This window comes from Mixophyes fleayi, chromosome 9 (genome assembly GCF_038048845.1).
Source record: "Mixophyes fleayi isolate aMixFle1 chromosome 9, aMixFle1.hap1, whole genome shotgun sequence".
In the NCBI taxonomy this organism is placed as follows: domain Eukaryota; kingdom Metazoa; phylum Chordata; class Amphibia; order Anura; family Limnodynastidae; genus Mixophyes; species Mixophyes fleayi.
In genome coordinates this window covers 57979776-58007696 of record NC_134410.1, presented here as the reverse complement: position 1 = coordinate 58007696, position 27921 = coordinate 57979776, and the positions used below count along the sequence as shown (strand labels likewise).

General features: G+C 41.8%; 1 long non-coding RNA gene across 1 annotated transcript in view; it reads left to right on the top strand.

The window, feature by feature from the left end:
* Positions 1-11138: 11138 nt before the first annotated feature.
* The window catches only part of LOC142101603 (uncharacterized), a 35264-nt gene continuing 18481 nt past the window's right edge, over positions 11139-27921 (top strand). Inside the window, exons 1-2 of the long non-coding RNA XR_012679069.1 lie at positions 11139-11202; positions 20767-20863. This is a non-coding gene — a long non-coding RNA (uncharacterized LOC142101603). The remainder of the gene's footprint in view (positions 11203-20766; positions 20864-27921) is intronic.

Genomic DNA, 27921 nt, shown 5'->3' with positions numbered 1-27921 from the left:
GGGAAATAACTATGCCCTTAGAAGCACAGAGCACAGGACACAGCACCACTGGACTGAACAGGACACGGCACAGGACCCAGCAGCACTACGGAACTCAGCAGGACAGAGCACAGGACACAGCACCACTGGACTGATACTGCAGAATGTGTGAACTTTGTAATATTGCAGTACCACTGGACTTTTACTGCTGAATGTGTGAACTTGGTAATATTGCAGTACCAATGGGCTTATACTGCAGGATTGGTTGTGCAAATTTTGTGGTAATTAAAAAAAATTAAATTAGTTTTTGGTATTTTTTTAAATAACTTTTTTTTATTTTTTTAAACACAGGGGAATATTGGGGAAATAACTATGCCCTTAGAAGCACAGAGCACAGGACACAGCACCACTGGACTGAACAGGACACGGCACAGGACCCAGCAGCACTACGGAACTCAGCAGGACAGAGCACAGGACACAGCACCACTGGACTGATACTGCAGAATGTGTGAACTTTGTAATATTGCAGTACCACTGGACTTTTACTGCTGAATGTGTGAACTTGGTAATATTGCAGTACCAATGGGCTTATACTGCAGGATTGGTTGTGCAAATTTTGTGGTAATTAAAAAAAATTAAATTAGTTTTTGGTATTTTTTTAAATAACTTTTTTTTATTTTTTTAAACACAGGGGAATATTGGGGAAATAACTATGCCCTTAGAAGCACAGAGCACAGGACACAGCACCACTGGACTGAACAGGACACAGCACAGGACCCAGCAGCACCACTGACCTCAGAAGGACAGAGCACAGCACACAGCACCACTGGACTGATACTGCAGAACACAGCACAGCACAGCACAGCACAGAACTAAACAGCACAGCACAGAACTAAACAGCACAGCACAGAACTAAACAGCACAGCACGAGATCTACCAGGACAGAGGACCACCTAACACACCCTCCCTCTACCCTGATCAATGCCCGAGTGAAGATGGCGGCGACTAGCGGGGAATTTATAGGATCCGAGTATCGCGAGATCCGACAACGGGATTATGAGTCAGAGCCTCAGTTTCAGATTTGAATTTGGCGCCAATACCCGGATCTGTCTCGGATCCGACTCGGATCGGCAACGTTCGGGTGGGCTCGGATTTCATAAATCCGAGTGCGCTCATCCCTATCTAAAACACACGATAATCAAGTACAATTTTTGTCCAAACATGATTTTCTAATTGTATTCTTAACTCCAAACCCTTTTACTGAGTGACCTTTGCAAACCAAATCAGCAAGTGTGAAACACTGATATTCATAGAAAATAGAAATATACTAGGGATGAGCGCACTCGGATTTCTGAAATCCGAGCCCACCCGAACGTTGCGGATCCGAGTCGGATCCGAGACAGATCCGGGTATTGGCGCCAAATTCAAAAGTGAAACTGAGGCTCTGACTCATAATCCCGTTGTCGGATCTCGCGATACTCGGATCCTATAAATTCCCCGCTAGTCGCCGCCATCTTCACTCGGGCATTGATCAGGGTAGAGGGAGGGTGTGTTAGGTGGTCCTCTGTGCTGTTTAGTTCTGTGCTGTTTAGTTCTGTGCTGTTTAGTTCTGTGCTGTTTAGTTCTGTGCTGTTTAGTGCTGTGCTGTGCTGTGCTGTTTAGTGCTGTGCTGTTTAGTGCTGTGCTGTGCTGTGCTGTGCTGTGCTGTGCTGTGCTGTGCTGTGCTGTGTTCTGCAGTATCAGTCCAGTGGTGCTGTGTGCTGTGCTCTGTCCTTCTGAGGTCAGTGGTGCTGCTGGGTCCTGTGCTGTGTCCTGTTCAGTCCAGTGGTGCTGTGTCCTGTGCTCTGTGCTTCTAAGGGCATAGTTATTTCTCCAATATTCCCCTGTGTTTAAAAAAATAAAAAAAAGTTTTTTTTAAAAAATACCAAAAACTACTTTAATATTTTTTAATTACCACAAAATTTTCACAACCAATCCTGCAGTATAAGCCCATTGGTACTGCAATATTACCAAGTTCACACATTCAGCAGTAAAAGTCCAGTGGTACTGCAATATTACAAAGTTTACACATTCTGCAGTATCAGTCCAGTGGTGCTGTGTCCTGTGCTCTGTCCTGCTGAGTTCCGTAGTGCTGCTGGGTCCTGTGCCGTGTCCTGTTCAGTCCAGTGGTGCTGTGTCCTGTGCTCTGTGCTTCTAAGGGCATAGTTATTTCCCCATTATTCCCAAGTTTTTAAAAAATAAAAAAAAAGTAAAAAATAATAAAAAATTTAAAAAAAAATATATATATAATAATTACAACCAAATTTGCAAAACCAATCCAGCATTATAAGTCCATTGGTACTGCAATATTACCAAGTTCACACATTCTGCAGTATCAGTCCAGTGGTGCTGTGTCCTGTGCTCTGTCCTGCTGAGTTCCGTAGTGCTGCTGGGTCCTGTGCCGTGTCCTGTTCAGTCCAGTGGTGCTGTGTCCTGTGCTCTGTGCTTCTAAGGGCATAGTTATTTCCCCACTATTCCCAAGTTTTTTAAAAATAAAAAAAAAGTAAAAAAAAATAAAAAATTAAAAAAAATAAATAAATATAATAATTATAACCAAATTTGCAAAACCAATCCAGCATTATAAGTCCATTGGTACTGCAATATTACCAAGTTCACACATTCTGCAGTATCAGTCCAGTGGTGCTGTGTCCTGTGCTCTGTCCTGCTGAGTTCCGTAGTGCTGCTGGGTCCTGTGCCGTGTCCTGTTCAGTCCAGTGGTGCTGTGTCCTGTGCTCTGTGCTTCTAAGGGCATAGTTATTTCCCCATTATTCCCAAGTTTTTAAAAAATAAAAAAAAAGTAAAAAATAATAAAAAATTTAAAAAAAAAAAAATATATAATAATTACAACCAAATTTGCAAAACCAATCCAGCATTATAAGTCCATTGGTACTGCAATATTACCAAGTTCACACATTCTGCAGTATCAGTCCAGTGGTGCTGTGTCCTGTGCTCTGTCCTGCTGAGTTCCGTAGTGCTGCTGGGTCCTGTGCCGTGTCCTGTTCAGTCCAGTGGTGCTGTGTCCTGTGCTCTGTGCTTCTAAGGGCATAGTTATTTCCCCACTATTCCCAAGTTTTTTAAAAATAAAAAAAAAGTAAAAAAAAATAAAAAATTAAAAAAAATAAATAAATATAATAATTATAACCAAATTTGCAAAACCAATCCAGCATTATAAGTCCATTGGTACTGCAATATTACCAAGTTCACACATTCTGCAGTATCTTGTGCTACATATAATGGAGACCAAAAATTTGGAGGATAAAGTAGGGAAAGATCAAGACCCACTTCCTCCTAATGCTGAAGCTGCTGCCACTAGTCATGACATAGACGATGAAATGCCATCAACGTCGTCTTCCAAGCCCGATGCCCAATCTCGTAGTACCGGGCATGTAAAATCCAAAAAGCCCAAGTTAAGAAAAAGTAGCAAAAAGAGAAACTTAAAATCATCTGAGGAGAAACGTAAAGTTGCCAATATGCCATTTACGACACGGAGTGGCAAGGAACGGCTTAGGCCCTGGCCCGTGTTCATGACTAGTGGTTCAGCTTCACCCACGGATCTTAGCCCTCCTCCTCCTCCTCCCCCTACAAAAAATTGAAGAGAGTTATGCTGTCAGCAACAAAACAGCAAACAACTCTGCCTTCTAAAGAGAAATTATCACAAATCCCCAAGGCGAGTCCAAGGGTGTTGGTGGTTGTCAAGCCTGACCTTCCCATCACTGTACGGGAAGAGGTGGCTCGGGAGGAGGCTATTGATGATGTAGCTGGCGCTGTGGAGGAACTTGATGATGAGGATGGTGATGTGGTTATTCTAAATGAGGCACCAGGGGGGGAAACAGCTGATGTCCATGGGATGAAAAAGCCCATCGTCATGCCTGGTCAGAAGACCAAAAAATGCACCTCTTCGGTCTGGAGTTATTTTTATCCAAATCCAGACAACCAATGTATGGCAATATGTAGCTTATGTAAAGCTCAAATAAGCAGGGGTAAGGATCTTGCCCACCTAGGAACATCCTCCCTTATACGTCACCTGAATAACCTTCATAGTTCAGTGGTTAGTTCAGGAACTGGGGCTAGGACCCTCATCGGTACAGGGACACCTAAATCCCGTGGTCCAGTTGGATACACACCAGCAACACCCTCCTCGTCAACTTCCTCCACAATCTCCATCAGATTCAGTCCTGCAGCCCAAGTCAGCAGCCAGACTGAGTCCTCCTCAATACGGGATTCATCCGAGGAATCCTGCAGCGGTACGCCTACTACTGCCACTGCTGCTGTTGCTGCTGTTAGTCGGTCATCTTCCCAGAGGGGAAGTCGTAAGACCGCTAAGTCTTTCACCAAACAATTGACCGTCCAACAGTCGTTTGCCATGACCACCAAATACGATAGTAGTCACCCTATTGCAAAGCGTATAACTGCGGCTGTAACTGCAATGTTGGTGTTAGACGTGCGCCCGGTGTCCGCCATCAGTGGAGTGGGATTTAGAGGGTTGATGGAGGTATTGTGTCCCCGGTACCAAATCCCCTCGAGATTCCACTTCACTAGGCAGGCGATACCAAAAATGTACAGAGAAGTACGATCAAGTGTCCTCAGTGCTCTTAAAAATGCGGTTGTACCCACTGTCCACTTAACCACGGACATGTGGACAAGTGGTTCTGGGCAAACGAAGGACTACATGACTGTGACAGCCCACTGGGTAGATGCATCCCCTTCCGCAGCAACAGCAACAGCTGCATCAGTAGCAGCATCTACAAAATGGCTGCTCATGCAAAGGCAGGCAACATTGTGCATTACAGGCTTTAATAAGAGGCACAACGCTGACAACATATTAGAGAAAATGAGGGAAATTATCTCCCAGTGGCTTACCCCACTTAGACTCTCATGGGGATTTGTGGTGTCAGACAATGCCAGTAACATTGTGCGGGCATTAAATATGGGCAATTTCCAGCACGTCCCATGTTTTGCCCACACCATTAATTTGGTGGTGCAGCATTACCTCAAGAGTGACAGGGGTGTGCAGGAGATGCTTGCGGTGGCCCGCAAAATTGCTGGACACTTTCGGCATTCAGCCAGTGCCTACCGCAGACTAGAGGCACATCAAAAAAGCTTGAACCTGCCCTGCCATCACCTCAAACAAGAGGTTGTGACGCGCTGGAACTCCACCCTCTATATGCTGCAGAGGATGGAGGAGCAGCAAAAGGCCATTCAGGCCTACACAGCCACCTACGACATAGGCAAAGGAGTGGGGATGCGCCTGAGTCAAGCGCAGTGGAGACTGATTTCCGTGTTGTGCAAGGTTCTGCAGCCATTTGAACTTGCCACACGAGAAGTCAGTTCCGACACTGCCAGCTTGAGTCAGGTCATTCCCCTGATCAGGCTGTTGCAGAAGCAGCTGGAGAAAGTGAGGGAGGAGCTGGTAAGCCATTGCGATTACAGCAAGCATGTAGCTCTTGTGGATGTAGCCCTTCGTACGCTTTGCCAGGATCCGAGGGTGGTCACTCTTTTAAAGTCAGAGGAATACATTCTGGCCACCGTGCTCGATCCTCGGTTTAAAGCGTATGTTGTGTCTCTGTTTCCGGCGGACACAAGTCTACAGCGGTGCAAAGACCTGTTGGTCAGGAGATTGTCCTCTGAAGAGGACCGTGACATGCCAACAGCTCCACCCTCATTTTCTTCCACATCTATGGCTGCGAGGAAAAAGCTCAGTTTTCCCAAAAGAGGCACTGGCGGGGATGCTGATAACATCTGGTCCGGACTGAAGGACCTGCCAACCATTGCAGACATGTCTACTCTCGCTGCATTGGATGCTGTGACAATAGAAAAAATTGTGGATGATTACTTTGCTGACACCATCCAAGTAGACATGTCAGACAGTCCATATTGTTACTGGCAGGAAAAAAAGGCAGTTTGGAAGCCCCTGTACAAACTGGCTCTATTTTACCTGAGTTGTCCCCCCTCCAGTGTGTACTCGGAAAGAGTTTTTAGTGCAGCGGGGAACCTGGTCAGTGAGCGACGAAGGAGGTTGCTTCCTCACAACGTTGAAAAAATGATGTTTATAAAAATGAATAATCAATTCCTCAATGAAGCACAGCACTGCCCTCCAGATACTACAGAGGGACCTATGGTTGTGGAGTCCAGCGGGGACGAATTGATAATGTGTGATGAGGAGGAAGTAGACACTGTAGGGGGAGAGGAATCAGAGGTTGAGGATGAGGACGACATCTTGCCTCAGTAGAGCCTGTTTAGTCTGTACAGGGAGAGATGAATAGCTTTTTTGGTGTGGGGGCCCAAACAAACCAATCATTTCAGTCAAAGTTGTTTGGTAGGCCCTGTCGCTGAAATGATTGGTTTGTTAAAGTGTGCATGTCCTATTTCAACAACATACCTCTCAACTGCAGCTCATCCCTCCTCTGCGGGGATAATGTCTCCTGTGCTCTGACACGTCACTCTGTGTACTCTCAGCCTCAGGATCTGACACTACAGCTACCATGCCTCTTGTAGCAGCCCTCACTCCAGGGCCTCTTCCATGTGCAGTGTCCCCCTCTCTCTTGGGTTCACTATAGTGGCATGGAGTTCTCCCCCTCATCCAGGGCACACATTCCTTGCCCTGGCTCAGTCACCACGCTCAGACTTCCAGGCAATGCTGGGGGAGCCTGGGAGCTTCCACCCCAGGTCCCCAGCTACAACTCTCCTCTCCTGTGTCTTCTCTCTCTTTCTGACACTTTAAAGATCGTGCCTTTAAATGAAAAAGTCAGTCTTCATTGCACGACTATGTGCAAGTGCAACAGGGACATTTTTTTGGGTTTACAAAGTCAAACAATAACACTACGACCCTGTCTGTCTGGGGTCTGTCAATGACGAATTGTCTGGAGCATGTTTGGAGGAGGTATTGTGGCCCCGGTATCAAATTGGGTACCGGGGCCACCCCACTATGCAGTCCAGATACTTGTTTGGTGGAATTCCGACACGTGGAGGGTTTTTAAATTATATTGTGGCCTCGGTACCAAATTGTGTACCGGGGCCACCACACTACGCAGTCAAGATACTTGTTTGGTGGAATTCAGACCAGTTGAGGGTTTTATTATTATATTGTGTGGACCACTCTATCTATACCACACTACAACTCTATACCACTCTATTTCCTACTTTAATTCTATTTAATTCTATTTCCTACTTTAATTCTATTACTAATTAATTACCATAAAGAGGAACAAAAAAAAACAATTTTACCAAAAGTATAATATGACTTAGACTTACAAACACTACACTTTAAAGATCGTGCCTTTAAATGAAAAAGTCAGTCTTCATTGCACGACTATGTGCAACAGGGACATTTTTTTGGGTTTACAAAGTCAAACAATAACACTACGACCCTGTCTGTCTGGGGTCTGTCAATGACGAATTGTCTGGAGCATGTTTGGAGGAGGTATTGTGGCCCCGGTATCAAATTGGGTACCGGGGCCACCCCACTATGCAGTCCAGATACTTGTTTGGTGGAATTCCGACACGTGGAGGGTTTTTAAATTATATTGTGGCCTCGGTACCAAATTGTGTACCGGGGCCACCACACTATGCAGTCAAGATAGATAGATGCGTATTGCGTATCATAGATAAAGTACATTCAGTGGTGTGGGGCAAATTGAAAAATATTCCAAATGCACTGACATTATCAAAAACAAGAGGTTGTCACACGCTAAAACTCCAACATGTATATGATGGAGAGGATGGAGGAGCAGCCGTATGTGTAGTGTAATGCAGATCTGTTGAAGGTTTTTTATATATTTTATTGTGGTGCCCAGTGCCCACTCCTCTACGCAGTCCAGATACATTTATTGGTGCGAATCATAAAAGTTCAGGGTTTTTAATATATATTGTGGTGACCCACTCCTCTACGCAGTCCAGGTACATTTATTGGTGCGAATCATAAAAGTTCAGGGTTTTTAATATATATTGTGGTGACCCACTCCTCTACGCAGTCCAGGTACATTTATTGGTGCGAATCATAAAAGTTCAGGGTTTTTAATAGATATTGTGGTGACCCACTCCTCTACGCAGTCCAGGTACATTTATTGGTGCGAATCATAAAAGTTCAGGGTTTTTAATATATATTGTGGTGACCCACTCCTCTACGCAGTCCAGGTACATTTATTGGTGCGAATCATAAAAGTTCAGGGTTTTTAATAGATATTGTGGTGACCCACTCCTCTACGCAGTCCAGGTACATTTATTGGTGCGAATCATAAAAGTTCAGGGTTTTTAATATATATTGTGGTGACCCACTCCTCTACGCAGTCCAGGTACATTTATTGGTGCGATTCATAAAAGTTCAGGGTTTTTAATATATATTGTGGTGACCCACTCCTCTACGCAGTCCAGGTACATTTATTGGTGCGAATCATAAAAGTTCAGGGTTTTTAATAGATATTGTGGTGACCCACTCCTCTACGCAGTCCAGGTACAATTATTGGTGCGAATCATAAAAGTTCAGGGTTTTTAAGATATTGTGGTGACCCACTCCTCTACGCAGTCCAGGTACAATTATTGGTGCGAATCATAAAAGTTCAGGGTTTTTAATATATATTGTGGTGACCCACTCCTCTACGCAGTCCAGAAAGATACCTTGTTGCAACGTTTTGGACTAATAACTATATTGTGAGGTGTTCACAATACACTGTAAATTAGTGGAAATGCTTGTTATTGAATGTTATTGAGGTTAATAATAGCCTAGGAGTGAAAATAAGCCCAAAAACTTGATTTTTAAACTTTTTATGTTTTTTTCAAAAAAAATCCGAATCCAATACCTTAAATCCGAACCTAGACCTTTCGTCAAGTGTTTTGCGAGACAAATCCGAACCTCAAAAATAACGAAAATCCGGATCCAAAACACAAAACACGAGACCTCAAAAGTCGCCGGTGCACATCCCTAAAATATACTATAATGTTTTGTTCATCTCTTTCTTCATCCAACATTTAATGAGTACTTGAGAGCAAGTAATCTCTAAAAACAAAGCAAGACCTGTAAGGTATGTCACTCCTTAGGTACTCCTTGGGTGCACTACAGAATATTCCATCCAGTGTGTTATGTACAATGATTGTACCAATGACTGAAAAAAAAGTCATGATCAGCATGCCGATTCATTGTACACACTATACATGTTTTAAAAGATTTACCCTCAGATCTGTGCTCTTCATCGGCGGAAAATAACGTGACTCTGTAAACTCTGTGGAGATCCTGATTGTGAGTGCATATACACACTGTAGGATTGGAAGGTTGTTGTTCCATTGCTGAATGAGATTTTGTAGTTTTGCTGAACAATCAAATTCAAATTATGATCTGTGCATGGGAACATTCCACGTTCATTACTAATTCACGTACAGACTAATGCAATATCGGGCCAAGCGGTCCTTTATTGTTTGATTACTCAAACAATACTCGGCTGAAAAAACTGTAGTGTGTACCCAGCTTTACTGTTAGTTGATGAATAATTTTAGGTTGTGTGAGATGTCTTTGCTTTCTCTCCAGGAAACTTTTCTACCTTCTCATAGGCCTTTGCAAGGACTTTTATTTCCTCTTTCTAAAGTACAGTTTTAGTAAAGTTTAGAAATTAAAAGAAAATTTCACAGTTCATATTTACTACTACAGTTTATGATGAATATACATATATATGAATAAATATTGACATGAATGTTCACTTCTCTGTTTTAGATGAAAATGTAAGTCTGAAAAAGGAGGTAGGATATGGTTAAAATGAATTACCTAAGGATATAACACAACTTTATTGCACAACACTATAAACCCATTGCATTCTATTTCTAAACTTATAGGAAATGTGTTTATTCTGGGTTTTTTTTTCAATTCATAAAATAAAAATAAACTACCTCTACTTTTTTCCATTACATATAAATATTTTTTGAAGAGTGTATCTCTTCAAAGACATTTCAAATCAAACTGCAGTGCCGTAATTTTAAATGTAGTACCGTGCAAATTAAAAACCCTTTGGACTATAGTATATTATTATTATAGCCTTGAAGATAATATCTTTTGCTATCTGTGCTGACATTTCATCTTGCCATTCCAATTAAGTAGGCAAAATGGAATAACATATAGATTACAATTCCAGCAAGAGTAAAGCATATATTTTTTGGCATGTACAGACATTTTTTTCTGAATTACATATAGAAAGAGCAAAGTATTTTCAATGCCACGTCTGAATTCATTTCCTTTTACCGCAGATGGAAAATTGAAGTCAAAAGAAGAAGCAAATGAATTTCAAGTAAGATAAAAAAAAAAAAGCGGAAGTTTCTTCTTAATTATCTCACCTAAAGCAGAGTTTTGTCCGGCCATTTTTGCAAACCTATTTTATGCCTAATGGAACTATATTTTCTCTAAGTGCTGACAGATATTTAAAATTGGCCAAGAATGGGAAGTATTGGCAGTGCGGTTATTTCATTTAAAGCTCTACTTGAGATATGAATGTACATGAAATACCTCGAGGGAACATAATTTGCCAGTTTTATGATGTGATTTTTTTTTTTCTTTTACTTCAGTTATATCAGTCATCCACTATTTGCCTGTGATGCTTGCTAAGGTGTTCTTTTTCTAGTATTCAATAAGATTTATTTTAGTTATTTTTTATTTTAAGGCAGTATATTTTAAAGCTGAATACACTGTCCATCTTTTATATATTTATATATATATCCTTTATATTACTTCTCCAGTGTTATAGGTAATTATGGGCATACGGAACGCTCCACTTCACATATTGGCTTTCAAAGCCGTCTACCTGGTTCCAAGAGGTAGTTGGTGTGTATATTATGTAATAGGGTAAACACCAGAGGCTAGTTATTAATTAAATGGAAAATTTTAACTAGATTTCAGAGATATTATTTGAAATCAAATCAAAGAAAATCCAGAGCATCCTAGCCACCAACACTCATTGGCCATTGCAATCTCTGCAGAAAACTGACTTCTCTATTCTTCTTAATATAGTAAATGTTATGCCTTCAGCATTGTTGTTTTACATATGTATTTTTTTCTGTGAAAACTCCATCTAGTGGCAAGCCTAGTATCAGCTTAATTGAACACTCAGGCCTCCATAGTTAGTTCTCATTGCACCTTGGGAATATGACAGGATGTCACCATCTTAATTCAGAGATGCAGTATATTCTCCCCTCAGCATAGCTTCGATGGTAAGATTTTCTGTCAAGTTATACAGTTATGATATATTTTATTGCATCATATCTGTTCATATTGTAAATGCATTCTACCATTTGTTTTAAAGTTTTACCACTTCATCTCAGATATTCTTTATTATTAAAATAAATACAATTCGTCAGATCTTCACATCTAGGCTGGATTATTAGAGTAGGAGTGACTATGCTGTGTGTCTGATAATACTTATGTCAAGAGGAAATTAAATAGTGAGGACAGAACAGTAAAATGTATTGCAATTATGTGTTGATTTGAGGTTAATTGCCTTTTGTAACTACTAGAGATGAGTTAAATTCATGAGGTTCAATTTGCAAAAATATTTGCTAAAGTATATACAATAGAGCAGCACTTCAGTATTAGAATGAATCAGTCAATCATTAATACACCTCAAATTGAAAAAAGTCACACCCATGAGGAAGCTGTGGAGGTGGAAACTCTTCACTGAAGCCCACAGACATCAGGTGCTTCTGTGTTAATGCATTCAGAAGAGAAAATATAAATAAAAATGTTTGCTGGAATGGGTGAAGTGGGGTAATAGGCACTGATGAGGAGGAACAGCTGAAATGAAGATATAACTGCCTGGTGCTTAGGACTAATGATGTCAAAGGCTACATGCACCCCATAAACAAATGGGAGGCTTGAAGTTTAGCGGTAGTATGTTGTTTATATAATTATCCTCATCAGAGTCCCCTGCTGTCCAAAGCTCATTACTATTTATTTATTAGTGTAACATAAAGAAGGCAGTTCATAAAACATCACTTTAAACTGCTACAATCACTTTTGTATGACCCCTTTAACTAATTACAACCTTACACTTTCTTCTAAATTACTGCTTCTTTTACTCTTATTTATGTCATCAATAATTAAGAGTAGCCCATATCCAGCAAAAAATGATCCTGTCCAATCAGGAGCTAAACCTTGATGATACTAAGCTGTGCTTAAACCACTTCAAATTGGCACAAACACACAAGATAGGTCCATAATGTCACAAATCTGCCTCTAATAATGTGGAGTTATTCTATCACTCAATGATTTTTCTCTTTGCAAACAAACAATCCCAGTTTTTCTATAGAGCACTGAAAATTCCTTAATTTTTGCACTAATTATTCTTTTAGAAATTGTCTTTTGAGGAGCTAAAGATTAATTTTATATAATTTTATGGATAAGATTTGTTATGACTATTACTTTAATCACAGGTTTTCTTTGCTTCTGGGAGAGAATAGCCATTTCACAAAATGATCCCTTTCCACAATCTACAATTACTGCACATATAAGAGTTTGTGTTTTGTGTCAAAACATTCTTAATGATGTTGATAGCTGCCACTCCTGAGGTGTTGGAAATTGAACAGGCAGTTAGTTGAAGTGTGTGAAAACATAGCACAAAATATTTGCTGACTGAACAAGGCAACAGATCAATACCAAGCAAATTCTTTTATATGAGGTGTGGGTTATTTGACATTTCCCAAAGACGTTCATTGAAAACAACACAGAAAGGTCAACTACTAGCAATTTGACTCAAAGCTGCTGTAATAACACACACACACATTATTTTAAAGCAGAAGGTAATGAATTGTCGCTTTACAATAGATGCTACTATTTTTATTGTTAATTATATATATGTTGACATGAATTATAGTGAAATATTTATTAAATGTCTATATTAACAAACCTTAAGCTTGAATTGCATAGTTTGCAAATAAATTACAAAGTAAACCTTACAGAGAATATATCTTTAAAATTAAATAGCAATATAGAAAAATATATTTCTTTATGCATCTAACAGACATGCCACTGTAATATATAAAAGGCATGTATTTATTTTAAAGGTAGAACATCTCTAATCATTTAAGTTACAGTCGACCATAACCTGATAATTCCCCCTTTGTAGACAATTAATTTTACTCTTGTACAAGTCACTTTCAGATTATTCATCTATTTATCTCTTCAAGAATCTCTAGGGCAGTTTTTTACATCTTCCTTTATAAACACATATCATTACGCTTTGTAGAGTGTCTGAAACCAGGAACTGACTCACAATTAGACTATTTTTGAGCAGTTACACCCTGATCAGCTTATTTTCCTAACACTGAACATTCATTCATCAACATATATTTTTTAAAATTGCTGTAGTGCACTCTCATTACTGGAACCGTTATGTCAAAGCACATGTAGAAATTCAAATAGGTTCCTTTTATTATGCACTCATTGGTGGATGCTATTATGTGCCTTTAATATATATATATATATATAAATATATATATATGGCATACACTGTGAGTCTACCAGAATACGTGTATGTGTATGCTTTACTGGTTAAGAAGGACAAAAAAATTCTAATTCCTGCATTGCAAAACTGAAAAAGTGTTAGCCTGATAATCTAATTTTGTGTTACATAACCGAAACTCAAAGTCCACTTTTGTGTTCAGCCACCTGATCATGTGAGTATTCAGTAAAACACTTTGTTAATCAATCCAGAAATGGTGATCACATCCCAAGTTATAATTGGATATAAACTAGGATCTGGGCCTCCCACACTCCCTTGTATAATTATATATATTCATATAAATACAAGACTATCTTCTCTGCTCTCTAACTCTGCTGCCTGGGTATCATTCTTGACTCTTACCTCTCCTTCACCCTTTATAGCCAATCTCTTGCCCACTCCTGTCACTTTCAGCTCTGCAACATTGCCCGTATCAGAATCTTCCTCTACCAGAATGCCACCAAATCTCTTATCCCCTCACTGATTATTTCTCGTCTCGACTACTGCAAACTTCTCCTTACTGGCCTCCCTCACTTCCATCTCGTTCCTCTTCAATTTACACTTAATGCTGCAGTTAAATTTATCTTCCTCTCTCACAGCTCCACATCTGCCTCACCTCCTGCCAAAGCTTACACTAACTCCCCTTCCCCTGCAGGATCTTCTTCCAACTCCTCACTGTCATGTGTAAGACCCTCTCTAACTCCACTGCTCCCTATACCTCCAACCTCCTCTCCATACATACACCATCCCACTCTCTCTGGTCGGCCAATGACTGTAGCCTTTCTTTCCTTCTGGTAACTACATCTCACTCCCTTGTTCAAGATTTCTGTCACGGGCACTAGGAGTCTTTACCCAGGGATCACCAGGTGATAGGCTTACCAGAGCAGTATAGATGGTAATATGGTACTCTGGTAGCAGGGTGATCACGGAACAGGAAATAGCAGATGATGGAGATGCTCAGGAAAGTCTATGACTAGCAGCACTGGTAATATGGATGTAGAAATACACGAGGAACTGTATGGACAAAGGACACGTGAAGGTAGTCAGTGGTCTGCGGTAGCAAGTTGTACCACTGCTATAGTGAGAAGGAATGTCCAACAGAAACGAGGAGGTGATTAGAGTCAGCGGTCTGCGGATAGCAAGTTGTACCGCTGTCTGAGTGAAGGAATGGAATCCACGTGGAGGTATCCGGGGAGTCAGTGGTCTGCGTTAGCAAGTTGTACCACTGCTATGTGAGAGGATACTGGAACAGGTGACACAGTAAACAGGGATCAGTGGTCTGCCTCTAGCAAGTTGTACCACTGAATATATATGTGAGGAGGAGCACGGGGAGAGACTGCAATACAAGGGATACACGGGCACCTTAAACTTGATCCACAATAACATGCACAATATATTAATGACTGAACAGCACTGCAATAATAGAAAGTCACTTGAGGTAATCCGGCACAAGATAACACAGTCAATGATGGCAATAGTCTCAGCGGATAGTAAACTCCAGAGGAGAACAAACTCAGTCCAGCAAGATATGCAATACACCAGCACAGTCAATGAGAAGTATGCATACCGTGGTTCAGAAGCAGGCTGTCAGACAGGAGTGCAGAGATACCTGAACGGCTGGAGGCCGGCAGGATGCGAAGTCCCTGGAGGGGTGAAGCGGTAATCAAGTAGGTGCAGCGCACAGGTAGGTAGACCAGCAGGGGAACAAATACTCAGGAAGCAGTAGTATGTAGGACTGGACTCCTGGAGGACCCTGAAGAGTAGCGATGATCTAGATGAGATGAAAACAGTGAGGCGCAGATCCGATGCAGACTGGCGAGTAGAGACCAGCGGGAACACGGAGAAGCACGGAGAGCGGATCAGCTGTTGTAGGACGAGTAGAACTGAGAAGTAGCAGCAGCAGGACTCTGCAGATACACGGAGGTAGCGGATGGCAACCAGCAGGTGCAGCAACGATGAAACACGGGAGAGCAGAGCTGAGCTGGAACTGTTGAGCACGGAGAGTAGCGGATAGGAATCAGTTGTAGCAGTCTCGAGGAAACACGGGAGAGATGAGATGAGCTGAAGACTGAAGCGCACGGAGGCAGCGGATAGGAATCAGCCAAACAGTCACGATGAAACACAGGCGAGTTGAAGTAGATTGAAGACTGTAGTGCACGGAGGCAGCGGATAGGAATCAGCTAACAGTCATGATGGCACACAGGTGAGTTGAAGTAGATAGAAGACTGTAGTGCACGGAGGCAGCGGATAGGAATCAGCTAACAGTCACGATGATACATAGCAGAGTTGAAGTGGCTTGAAGACTGTAGTGCACGGAGGCAGCGGATAGGAATCAGCTAACAGTCACGATGATACACAGGAGGGTTGAAGTGGTTAGGAAACCACAGGAGTAGAAGTGGTCTGGAAACCACAGGGGTAGAAGTGGTTTGGAAACCACAGGAATCAGCAGCGCTGAATACACGAGGAAACACCTTCAGAGGCTCATGGGAATGAGACTCCAAGATCAGGCCCCGTGGTATTGACCACAGGTGCTTAATATAGGGAGTGTTGCCTGATCTGCCAATTAAGTTAAAGGAACAGGTACTGAAGGGTTTGAAAGGGCTGCGCATGCGCAGACCCTCAGCATGGAGGACGGCCACGGTTCCTAAATATACGGGAAGAAGCACTCACAGTCCGGTGAGTGACAGTACCCCCCCTTTTAAAGGTGGGCACAGAACGCCTGGAACCGGGCTTGTCCGGATTTTTGGAATAAAACTTCTTAAGAAGAGCTGGGGCGTTGAGATCTTCAGCTTTGATCCATGAACGCTCCTCAGCACCAAAGCCCTTCCAATGAACGAGGAAACGGAGAACTCCTCGCGAAATTTTTGCGTCCAATACCTGAGTAATCTCGAAATCTTCCTCCTGATGAACTTGAACTGGCTGAGGTGCTGAAGGAGGAGTCGAGAAACGGTTGATGATGAGAGGTTTGAGCAAGGACACATGGAAGGCATTGGAAATACGAAGATTCTTAGGAAGTAGAAGTTTGACACAAACTGGATTTATTACTTGAATGATCCTATATGGACCAATAAAACGAGGAGCGAATTTCATAGATGGGACCTTTAAACGAATATTTTTGGTAGATAACCAGACACGATCTCCAATTTTTAGTGGTGGAATAGCCCGCCTCTTCTTATCTGCGAAAGACTTATATTTGTCAGATGTCTTCTTTAAACAGGTTTTGACCTGAGACCAGATGTTTTTGAAGGTCTGACAAACAGTCTCTACAGCAGGAACTTGGGTGGGAGGGAGGGCAGGAAATTCTGGAAAAGACGGATGGTGACCGTGAACCACCAGTACTTGACTTTTTGAAGATGACTCCTGAGATCCATCTTCAACGTCCGATGACGTCACGAACGCCCGATGAGGAGAAAGGCGTTCAGACTGAACCTTATCGCACAGATCTGTAGATGAAGGATTCTGTGGAGGAGGACCTGGTGGAATAGACGAATGCTGTCTTTTGAATGAAACCATTTGAGAGAGACAACGATGATGACATTCAGCTCCCCAAGACGTAACTTGAGAAGTGCACCAGTCAATCTGGGGAGAATGACATTGAAGCCATGGAAGGCCTAAGACAATCGGACTTGTCGTAACAGGAAGAATTAAAAACGAAATCTCTTCATGGTGTAGCACACCAATCTGAAGCGTTACTGGAGACGTACTCTGGGTGATGAGACCATTGATGAGACGTGATCCATCTATAGCAGTCACAGTAATCGGTGTTTTCAAAGTAATCACTGGTAGGGACCATTGATTCACTAGGGATTTAGAAATGAAATTTCCTGCTGCTCCAGAATCAATCAGTGCTTGAGACTCAAAGGATTTGGTAGCAAAGGAAATCGTAACATCAAAAGCGCAGACTTTTAATTTCATAGAAGATGGAGAGGACTCCAGGGACCCTAACTTCACCTCTCCAGAACTAGTTAGGGCCTGGCATTTCCCGATTTCTTAGGGCAAGAACTGAGCATATGTGTGGAATCAGCACAATAGATACAAAGTCTATTCTTTACTCTTCGTCTCCTCTCTTCTAAAGATAATTTGGAACGTCCTATCTCCATGGGAATCACGGAAGGTGAAGCTGGGCGAAACTGAGGGGTTGAGCGAAGAGGTGCTTTAACTGAAGTTGTTTTCTCAGATTCTCTTTCACGAAACCTCATGTCTACACGATGGCAAAGAGAGATCAAATCTTCTAGTGACGAAGGAAGCTCTTGGGTAGTCATCTTTAATTTTATCGGAGAGCCCCTGCCAGAAGGCGGCAATTAATGCTTCAGTGTTCCACTGAAGTTCAGAGGCTAATATCCTAAATTGAATGACGTACTGGCCTACTGTATGAGAACCTTGACGTAAACGAAGAATGCTGGAAGCAGCAGAGGTCACACGACCTGGTTCATCGAACACACTTCGGAACATGGAAATAAATTCGGCACTATCCTGTAACAATGGATCGTTTCTTTCCCACAGAGGGGTAGCCCATGCGAGAGCTTGTCCAGAAAACAATGAAATAAGATAGGCCACTCTGGAACAATGGGTAGAAAAATTTTGAGGTTGGAGCTCAAAATGAACTGAGCATTGAGTAAGAAAACCCCTACAGGTTTTGGGGTCTCCATCATATTTTGACGGAGTAGGCAGGTGTAGCGTGGAAGCAGTAGACACTTGGGATGGCACAGGGGAAGAAGATGACGACACGGAAGGATCAACAGTGGCTGCTACATTTGGCACAGAAGTTACTTGGGCGACTAAAGTCTGATAACATTGCAGCAACTGTTGTTGACGAACATCTTGTTGTTCCATACGGGTAACCAGATACCGCAGCATCTCTATAGCTGTTGGTTCCGAATCTGGGTCTGTCATGGCCTGATCTTACTGTCACGGGCACTAGGAGTCTTTACCCAGGGATCACCAGGTGATAGGCTTACCAGAGCAGTATAGATGGTAATATGGTACTCTGGTAGCAGGGTGATCACGGAACAGGAAATAGCAGATGATGGAGATGCTCAGGAAAGTCTATGACTAGCAGCACTGGTAATATGGATGTAGAAATACACGAGGAACTGTATGGACAAAGGACACGTGAAGGTAGTCAGTGGTCTGCGGTAGCAAGTTGTACCACTGCTATAGTGAGGAGGAATGTCCAACAGAAACGAGGAGGTGATGAGAGTCAGCGGTCTGCGGATAGCAAGTTGTACCGCTGTCTGAGTGAAGGAATGGAATCCACGTGGAGGTATCCGGGGAGTCAGTGGTCTGCGTTAGCAAGTTGTACCACTGCTATGTGAGAGGATACTGGAACAGGTGACACAGGAAACAGGGATCAGTGGTCTGCCTCTAGCAAGTTGTACCACTGAATATATATGTGAGGAGGAGCACGGGGAGAGACTGCAATACAAGGGATACACGGGCACCTTAAACTTGATCCACAATAACATGCACAATATATTATAGACTGAACAGCACTGCAATAACAGAAAGTCACTTGAGGTAATCCGGCACAAGATAACACAGTCAATGATGGCAATAGTCTCAGCGGATAGTAAACTCCAGAGGAGAACAAACTCAGTCCAGCAAGATATGCAATACACCAGCACAGTCAATGAGAAGTATGCATACCGTGGTTCAGAAGCAGGCTGTCAGACAGGAGTGCAGAGATACCTGAACGGCTGGAGGCCGGCAGGATGCGAAGTCCCTGGAGGGGTGAAGCGGTAATCAAGTAGGTGCAGCGCACAGGTAGGTAGACCAGCAGGGGAACAAATACTCAGGAAGCAGTAGTATGTAGGACTGGACTCCTGGAGGACCCTGAAGAGTAGCGATGATCTAGATGAGATGAAAACAGTGAGGCGCAGATCCGATGCAGACTGGCGAGTAGAGACCAGCGGGAACACGGAGAAGCACGGAGAGCGGATCAGCTGTTGTAGGACGAGTAGAACTGAGAAGTAGCAGCAGCAGGACTCTGCAGATACACGGAGGTAGCGGATGGCAACCAGCAGGTGCAGCAACGATGAAACACGGGAGAGCAGAGCTGAGCTGGAACTGTTGAGCACGGAGAGTAGCGGATAGGAATCAGTTGTAGCAGTCTCGAGGAAACACGGGAGAGATGAGATGAGCTGAAGACTGAAGCGCACGGAGGCAGCGGATAGGAATCAGCCAAACAGTCACGATGAAACACAGGCGAGTTGAAGTAGATTGAAGACTGTAGTGCACGGAGGCAGCGGATAGGAATCAGCTAACAGTCATGATGGCACACAGGTGAGTTGAAGTAGATAGAAGACTGTAGTGCACGGAGGCAGCGGATAGGAATCAGCTAACAGTCACGATGATACATAGCAGAGTTGAAGTGGCTTGAAGACTGTAGTGCACGGAGGCAGCGGATAGGAATCAGCTAACAGTCACGATGATACACAGGAGGGTTGAAGTGGTTAGGAAACCACAGGAGTAGAAGTGGTCTGGAAACCACAGGGGTAGAAGTGGTTTGGAAACCACAGGAATCAACAGCGCTGAATACACGAGAAAACACCTTCAGAGGCTCATGGGAATGAGACTCCAAGATCAGGCCCCGTGGTATTGACCACAGGTGCTTAATATAGGGAGTGTTGCCTGATCTGCCAATTAAGTTAAAGGAACAGGTACTGAAGGGTTTGAAAGGGCTGCGCATGCGCAGACCCTCAGCATGGAGGACGGCCACGGTTCCTAAATATACGGGAAGAAGCACTCACAGTCCGGTGAGTGACAATTTCTCTTGTACTGTCCACCACGCTGAAATGAACTACCTCATTCTATCAGACTATACCCTAGCTCAGTGTTGGCTAACCTGTGACACTCCAGGTGTTTGTGAAACTACAAGTCCCAGCATGCTTTGCCAATATATAGCAGCTTATTGCTGGAAGGGTATGCTGGGACCTGTAGTTTCACCTGGAGTGTCAGGTTAGCCAACTCTGCCCTAGCTTGTATAGGTTCAAATGCCTGTGCTGAATATACCCCTTGCACCCCAGTAGCTGTTATCAGTTGTAGTGTTGTTTGTTTAATGAATTGTACTGTTTTACCATGTACTATCCTGTTGTTTCCCCTCTGTATGGCTTTGCAGACCTCATGTGGTACCTTATAAATAAAGGATAATAATAATAATTAAAAGAGACTAGCACTCTAGACACCGACTGACATATTCACCATCGGTCACACTGTGAGAGGATACTCCTCTCACAGCTTTAACTTGATAGGCAGATGACACTCTCACTTTCCCTTTCAGAAGGAATTCTCATCAGTTGCTCTGCTTTGATTGCTCTTGCTGCAGACACACCCTGTCAGCCTGCTGCCTCTGTGGGAAAAAGATACTTTAAAACCATGTAAGTTAAATGAGATTCTATACTATTATGTTGTCAACCATATGTTCTCCACCTGTTTATCAGTAAACTAGTTGCACCTGCGTACAAATGTGTATCTTAGTTTCCATCCTTTCTCTTCAGATTGACAGCTAAATACCTCCATTTGTTACACACATATATATATATATATATATATTGTGAAAAGCATGCAAACAGATGGCTCCTCACACAGGTTTTTCAGAGGCACTTTGACATTTATTTTACTTGTCAGGATGGATAAACATTCTATTAGAAATGACGTCATTTTAGTACCCAGATGTCCCCCTGACAGCCGGCAACGCACCGGAGACACCGCTGGCTGAAAATAAGGTAAGTAAACATTTGTTATGTATCTTTTATTAATTAAACTCATTTTTTTTTACATTAACATTTTTTTTTTACAGTATGAATGGTGAGACCCGGGAATTACCCCTCGCAAAATCCCGGGTCTAAGTCCCGGGATTTTAGACCCGGGATTTTGGGGTTGGACTATTCATACTGCACCAAGACCCGGGTTTTTCAGCGTGCCCCTGCAAAAACCCGGGTTTTTGGTGCAGTATGAATGGGGTATTATGTGCAAAACAGAAAACTAATTTTCACCCCTTGCATTGTAACATGGTTTTGTCCAGGAGACTTAAATATGAAACTTCTTAATTTAAGTTCCTTAATGAATCAGGCCCTAGATTATTACATTTTTTAGGTCCTATACTAAAATTACCTTTTTTCAATTGATTGATGTTCTTTTGAGAGAATATTAGTCTTTGGAGTGATTAGTCTTAAATGTACAGACTCTAACATTGCTTTTAATGTTAAACCCTCTGCCTATCACTTAGTTACACATTCTATTAGAGATGCTTGAAACAGTCATGGTTCTTATATTGTATAGCTTCTTTAAATTCAAGCAAAAGTACAAGTGCTTCCAAATGGCAATACAACATGTGATAAAATATTATAAATCCAAAGAAAGCTTTTAAATATACAGTATATTGTTAAAAAAAAGTGTAAATATGCATCTGCATCAAAAGTTTCTATTGGTAACTCACCTGCTGCAGGGTTCTACCCTATGCTTAGCTCAGCACTCTAGTCACTGAGGATTGAATCAAGAGTTATCAATCTCCAGACTACCAGAACCTCATAGCTTCTGTTTTGCTGATTGTTCCTTTTGCTTTTGATAATTTGTACATTTTTTATCAACCTCTATAGAGATCTGCAGAACATTGACTGCATTGTTCATCTATGAATACAAAAAATATTTTTCAGAATTGTCAATTCAGAAAACTGTCAATTCCCTAAAACTGTAGGAGTAGCCCCAAAATGGTATTAATTTATGTCCCCCTCTCTTTCTGAACAAACTATCGATTCTTCTGCATTGTGTCCTAAATTGGGCTAATAAAAAGACATAAAATGGGTAATTTCTGATTCACTGATGAGATAAATTCCGGCAATACATTTTTTGAGTGTTTGCTTTACCGTTCTGTGGAACTCCAATCATAGTGTATTCGCATTTCATGGAATTTTAACTTTATGCATAAAGCAAGGATGATGATGTTTAATTCATTCTGGTGTGCGGTGTGGTAAGTGTGGGAACATTTGCGTCCAAATGCCCTGAAAAAAAATGTGAAAACTTTGCAGGCAAGAAGCTGAATCTTTTATGGAGCGGTTTCAAAACATTGGCTTATCTTAGCACAAAATTAATGCTTTAGTAAAGACCATGTGCATGTATATGGCCAGTTTATGGGGGTTACCCTCGCCAACTCCACTGCTCACTACATTTCCAACCTCATCTCTATTCATACTCCATCCACTCACTGCGATCAGCCAATGATTGTTGCCTCTCCTCCCCTCTAATTACCTCTTCTTACTCATGTATTTAAGACTTCTCCCGTGCTGCCCCCTTACATTGGAACAGAATCCTTCTCTCTATCAGATCATCCCCTAATCTGTACAGCTTCAAATGGGCATTAAAAACTCATCTTTTCTTAAAAGCTCAGCACTCACCCGCTTAACTTCCCACTTTGTCGGTCATTCCTTTTTTCCCCTTTCCCCTCTCCCTCCTTGTGACTCTCTCCCCATTCTACCACTTGTGTCTTTGGTATGTCTGCCCTTTCCTTTAGATTGTAAGCTCCATTGAGTAGGCCCTCTCTTCTCCTGTTTACAACACTTTTAACTTTGCTCTCCAGCTACTCTGCCCACCTTCTTCTTGCTTCTTGGGCTTTCGGCCCACAGACTGCTACTTTTCTCTGCACCTTTCAGTGGCTCTTTACCTGTTAGCTGTGCCCTGACTCTTGGGCACATGTTTCCAGCTTCTACTGAATTTTCCTCGCTCTCCCTCACTCTTCCAGCCTTTCTTCCTAGCCATGCTTTGAGCTACCTGAGTTATAGTGTTATTGTTTTTTATATTGTGTTGTTTTACCTGGTACTTTGTGATTCTTTGTTCCTGTACGGCGCCCTATAAATAAAAAATAATAATAATAATAATAATAATAATAATAATAATAATAATAATAATTCCTTGTTATATCAATTACAAAGCTTTCAATGAAAATATACTTTACTAAAAGTACAAAAATGCACAGGCCCTATTTAAAAAAGCTTATATAGTTTGTTTAATAATTCACAAGCTCCTTTTATTTATTTCCTTTTGTCACTTGGGTACTTTTTTTCCTTTTCTGAGATCACAGCAATATAATTCAGAGCATTTACTAATTGGTAAGTGAAACAGCATTTTTTTATACATGAAAAATTATAATTAGGCCTGAATGTGCATTGTATAACCCAGCAAATCACTTTTCAGCCTTTTGGCTAAGATCAAGTGCACTTGTGGCAGAGCTGCACTTGGTCCACTGGCCAAGGGGCTGAGAAACAGCGTTGAAAGCCCGGAACTAATGTGCCCCCAGACTGGCGACCACGGGGTGCCATAAAACACTAGTCTTAGCACCTCAAACACGTGATTATGTTGGCACCCTGCACATTAGACCACTTTCTTTTACAAAAGAGAAAATGTTGACTGAAAATGTAAATGTGTCACACAGGAGGAGAGTTCAACCCTGTTACACGAATACACCACAGGCAAAACCCTATAGGCGCTAAAGAGTAGAAAAATACCAGTTATCAGCAGCTGTCACAAGAGATAGTAGTAGTATTCCAATAGATAAACAAATAGAAAGGTGTATAATGTGACTGCGCTAGAAAACAAACATTTACAATATATCAAATCTTATTTAACCATAAATAAACTTAAAATTAACAATATAAAAATAACAATAGAGTCATGGCCAAAAGTTTAGAGAATGACACAAGTATTCTTTTTCACAAAGTTTGCTGCTTAAGTGATTTTAGACCTTTTTGTCAGATGTTGCTATGGTATATGGAAGTAAAACTGTAAGCATTTCATAAGTGTCAAAGGATTTTACTGACAATTACATTGAGTTTATGCAAAGAGTCAATATTTGCAGTGTTGACCCTTCTTTTCGAAGACCTCTGCATTTCACCCTGGCATGCTGTAAATCAAATTCTGGGCCACATACTGACTGATGGTCGCCCATTCTTGCCTAATCAATGCTTGGAGTTTTCCAGAATTTGTGGGTTTTTGTTTGTCCACCTGCCTCTTGAGGAATCACCACAAGTTCTCAACGAGATAAAGGTCTGGTGAGTTTCCGGTCCATGGAACCAAAATTTTGATGCTTTGATCCCCGAGCCACTTAGTTATCACATTTGCCTTATGGCAAGGTTCTCCATCACGCTGGAAAAGACATTGTTCGTCATCAAACTGTTCTTGGATGGTTGGAAGAAGTTGCTTTTGGAGGATGTTTTGGTACCACTCTTTATTCATGGCTGTGCTCATAGGCAAAATTGTGAGTGAGCCCATTCCCTTGGCAGAGAAGCAACCACTCACATGAATGGTTTCAGGTTGCTTTACTGTTGGCATGTGTGACAAAATGAGTTTGCTAACACGGTAACCAGCCTCTTCTTCGTTTTTCACAAAATGTGGATTATAGCATGTACTTTTTATAGCCCTTGCTTTCGTTCCCCAGCTCAACAGAATATCACTGCAGTGTCTAATTACATGTGGATAAGGGGACATTGTAACTCATTGTAAATATGTATATTGTGTATTGTATATTGATGATGTGCCAGTGAGGGTGTTATTCATTGTCCTTAAAGTGAAGCCGGGTGTGTTATGGGTAAAGATCAGGTGATAGCCAGAATACAGTTGCGGGGGCTGGAGCTGCATTCATTCTACCCCCCCCCCCCCTTCTTCTACAGGAAACATGGAACAGCTGGGGGCTCTGTCACTTCACAAAGTAGTGTAAGGGGTTAATTTTAGGAGGGGCTGACTACTACCCTATCTTTGGAGATAGGGGAAGCCAATTAGTATCCATTGTTCTCCATAGGACTAGTCCAGACGTTTTGTCTGCATCCCAGCAGGTGGCTTCTGTGGAAGCATAGATCATCTCCACTACCTTACAAACCCCTGATCCAGGACTTACCAATGTTTAAAGAGAGAGAGAGACTCAGGAGTTTGCAGAGGGAGGGAAAAGCACTGTAAAAATTTGACCCTAGTTATAAGGAGCCACTCCAGGGGTAGAGGAAGTGTTCATTCTTGGATGTCATTCATGGAAGGTACAAGGTCTGGTTTTTGAGTTGTCGTTCTCTATCAAAGTCTACATGTGCAGCTGAGAGAGATACATGGTTCATCAAGTCTGGACAGGCAGGTGACTGTATCTCATTAAGCTAGTGGGGTAAGGGACAGATGACAGATGTGGTAAACCTCCCTGGCATTTATATACTGTGTGTACATAATAATCTAGGGCCTGATTTATTAAGGATCTTAACTTGAGAAACTTCTTATTTCAGTCTAATGGACAAAACCATGTTACAATGCAAGTGGTGCAAATTAACATTCTGTTTTGCACATAAGTTAAATACCGACTGTTTTTTTCATGTAGCACACAAATACTTGATAGCTTATTTGTACACTGATATCTAAAGTTGATATTTGTGAGCTACATGAAAAAACAGTCAGTATTTAACTTATGTGCAAAACAGAATGCTAATTTGCACTCCTTGCATTGTAACATGGTTTTGTCCAGGACACTGAAATAAGAAGTATCTCAAGTTAAGATCCTTAATGAATCAGGCCCCTAGTGAATGTATTGCTTTAGTTTCTAACTGCATTTGCCTGCTTGATTATACAAATCCTAGAAGGTACTGGGTAGACTTCCCAGGCATAGTGAGGCACCCGTGGGTGGCCAGCCAGCGTGAAGTGGGTAGCCTTGAGCCAGAAAACCCGGTATCTTCACAGTATGACACAGGACTGATGGTAGCACTCACCTTTCCTTCTCCGAACAAGCTTTTCTCCAGATACCTCAAACAATCTGAAAGGGAATTCATCAGAGAAAATGACTTTACCCCAGTCTTCAGCCGTCCAATTCCTGTACTTTTTGCAGAACATCAGTCTGTCCCTGATGTTTTTCCTGGAAAGAAGTGGTTTCTTTGTTGGCCTTCTTGACACCAGGCCATCCTCCAAAAGTCTTCACCTCACTGTGTGTGCAGATACACTCACACCTGCCATTCCTGAGAAAGCTCTGCACTGGTGGTGCTATGATCGCACAAGCTGAATCATCTTTAGGAGACAGTCCTGGTGCTTGCTGGACATTCTTGGGTGCCCTGAAGCCTTTTTCACAACTATTGAACCTCATTACTTGAAGTGCTTGATGATCCGATAAATGGTTGATTTAGGTGCAATCTTACTAGCAGTAATATCCTTGCCTGTGAAGCCCTTTTTGTGCAAAGCAGTGATGACTGCACGTGTTTCCTTGAAGGTAACCATGGTTAAAAGAGGAAGAACAATGATTTCAAGCACCACCCTCCTTTTAAAGCTTTCACTCTGTTATTCTAACTCAATCAGCATGACAGAGTGATCTCCAGCCTTGAACTCATCAACACTCTCACCAGTGTTAATGAGAGAATCACTGACCTGATGTCAGCTGGTCCTTTTGTGGCAGGGCTGAAATGCTGTGGAAATGTTCATTGTCATGGCAAAGAGGGACTTTGAAATTAATTGCAATTCATCTAATCACTCTTCATGACATTCTTGAGTGTATGCAAATTGCCATCATAAAAACTGAAGCAGTAGACTTTGTGAAAAATAATATTTGTGTCATTCTGAAAACTTTTGGCCATAACTCTACACAAATAGATTTATAAACCTGTTTAAGATACACAAGTGTATAAGTATCATAGATGATATATATTCTTTGCTGCTATATCAAGCAAAAGTAATAATGAGACTTGATAGGATGGTATAATAATAAATTAGAACTATCATTCTGATGAAAGTGCTGTTCAGCACAGAAACACATCAAGGCTCCTTCTATTACTTTTATGTTTTTTTTTCATGGATTTAAGGGGTGTGGGTAGGTCTTTATGGTCTCCATGTCTCTGAAGATCTAGGGGTGTCTGTGTGGCCCTTAGGTTCTGCCCCAACTTTAACCACATTGAGATGGGCAAATATGTTGTGCCCTGGGTGAAGCTCTAGGAGATCCCAGGGGCAAAAGGGACCACCTAACCTTGCGGAAAAGGAAGTCTAAAGACCGTTGCCCCTAAAGGACCTTTTGGTTCTGGGGGTCAGGAATTAAGGCCCTTCCTCTTTATGTTCAGCACATTTTTGTGCACTTTATTAGGTTTTTGCAACTTTTTTGGCACATTAGAGCACAAAAGCAATGTTCCCGGGATTTTAATAAAGAAATAATAACAAAAATAACCCAACAAATCCTAGTCTGTATAAAGTGGTTTACCACTCTCTGTCTACAGCTCTCTACTTAAAGAAAGCAGAAAGTTGTAAAAAATATACCAATATAGCCAAAAACTTACTAACTTGGCAAATTAATTGGCAGAAAGTAACTAAGTGAGAAGTCAAAATCCCACAGTATATTACCATTGCGAGCTCACACTTATGTGTTTCCTTTCTTTAAACCAGGTTTCTTTAATAGTTTTAGGGGTAGATTTACTACAGTTTCTGTACTGTACTAGATAAA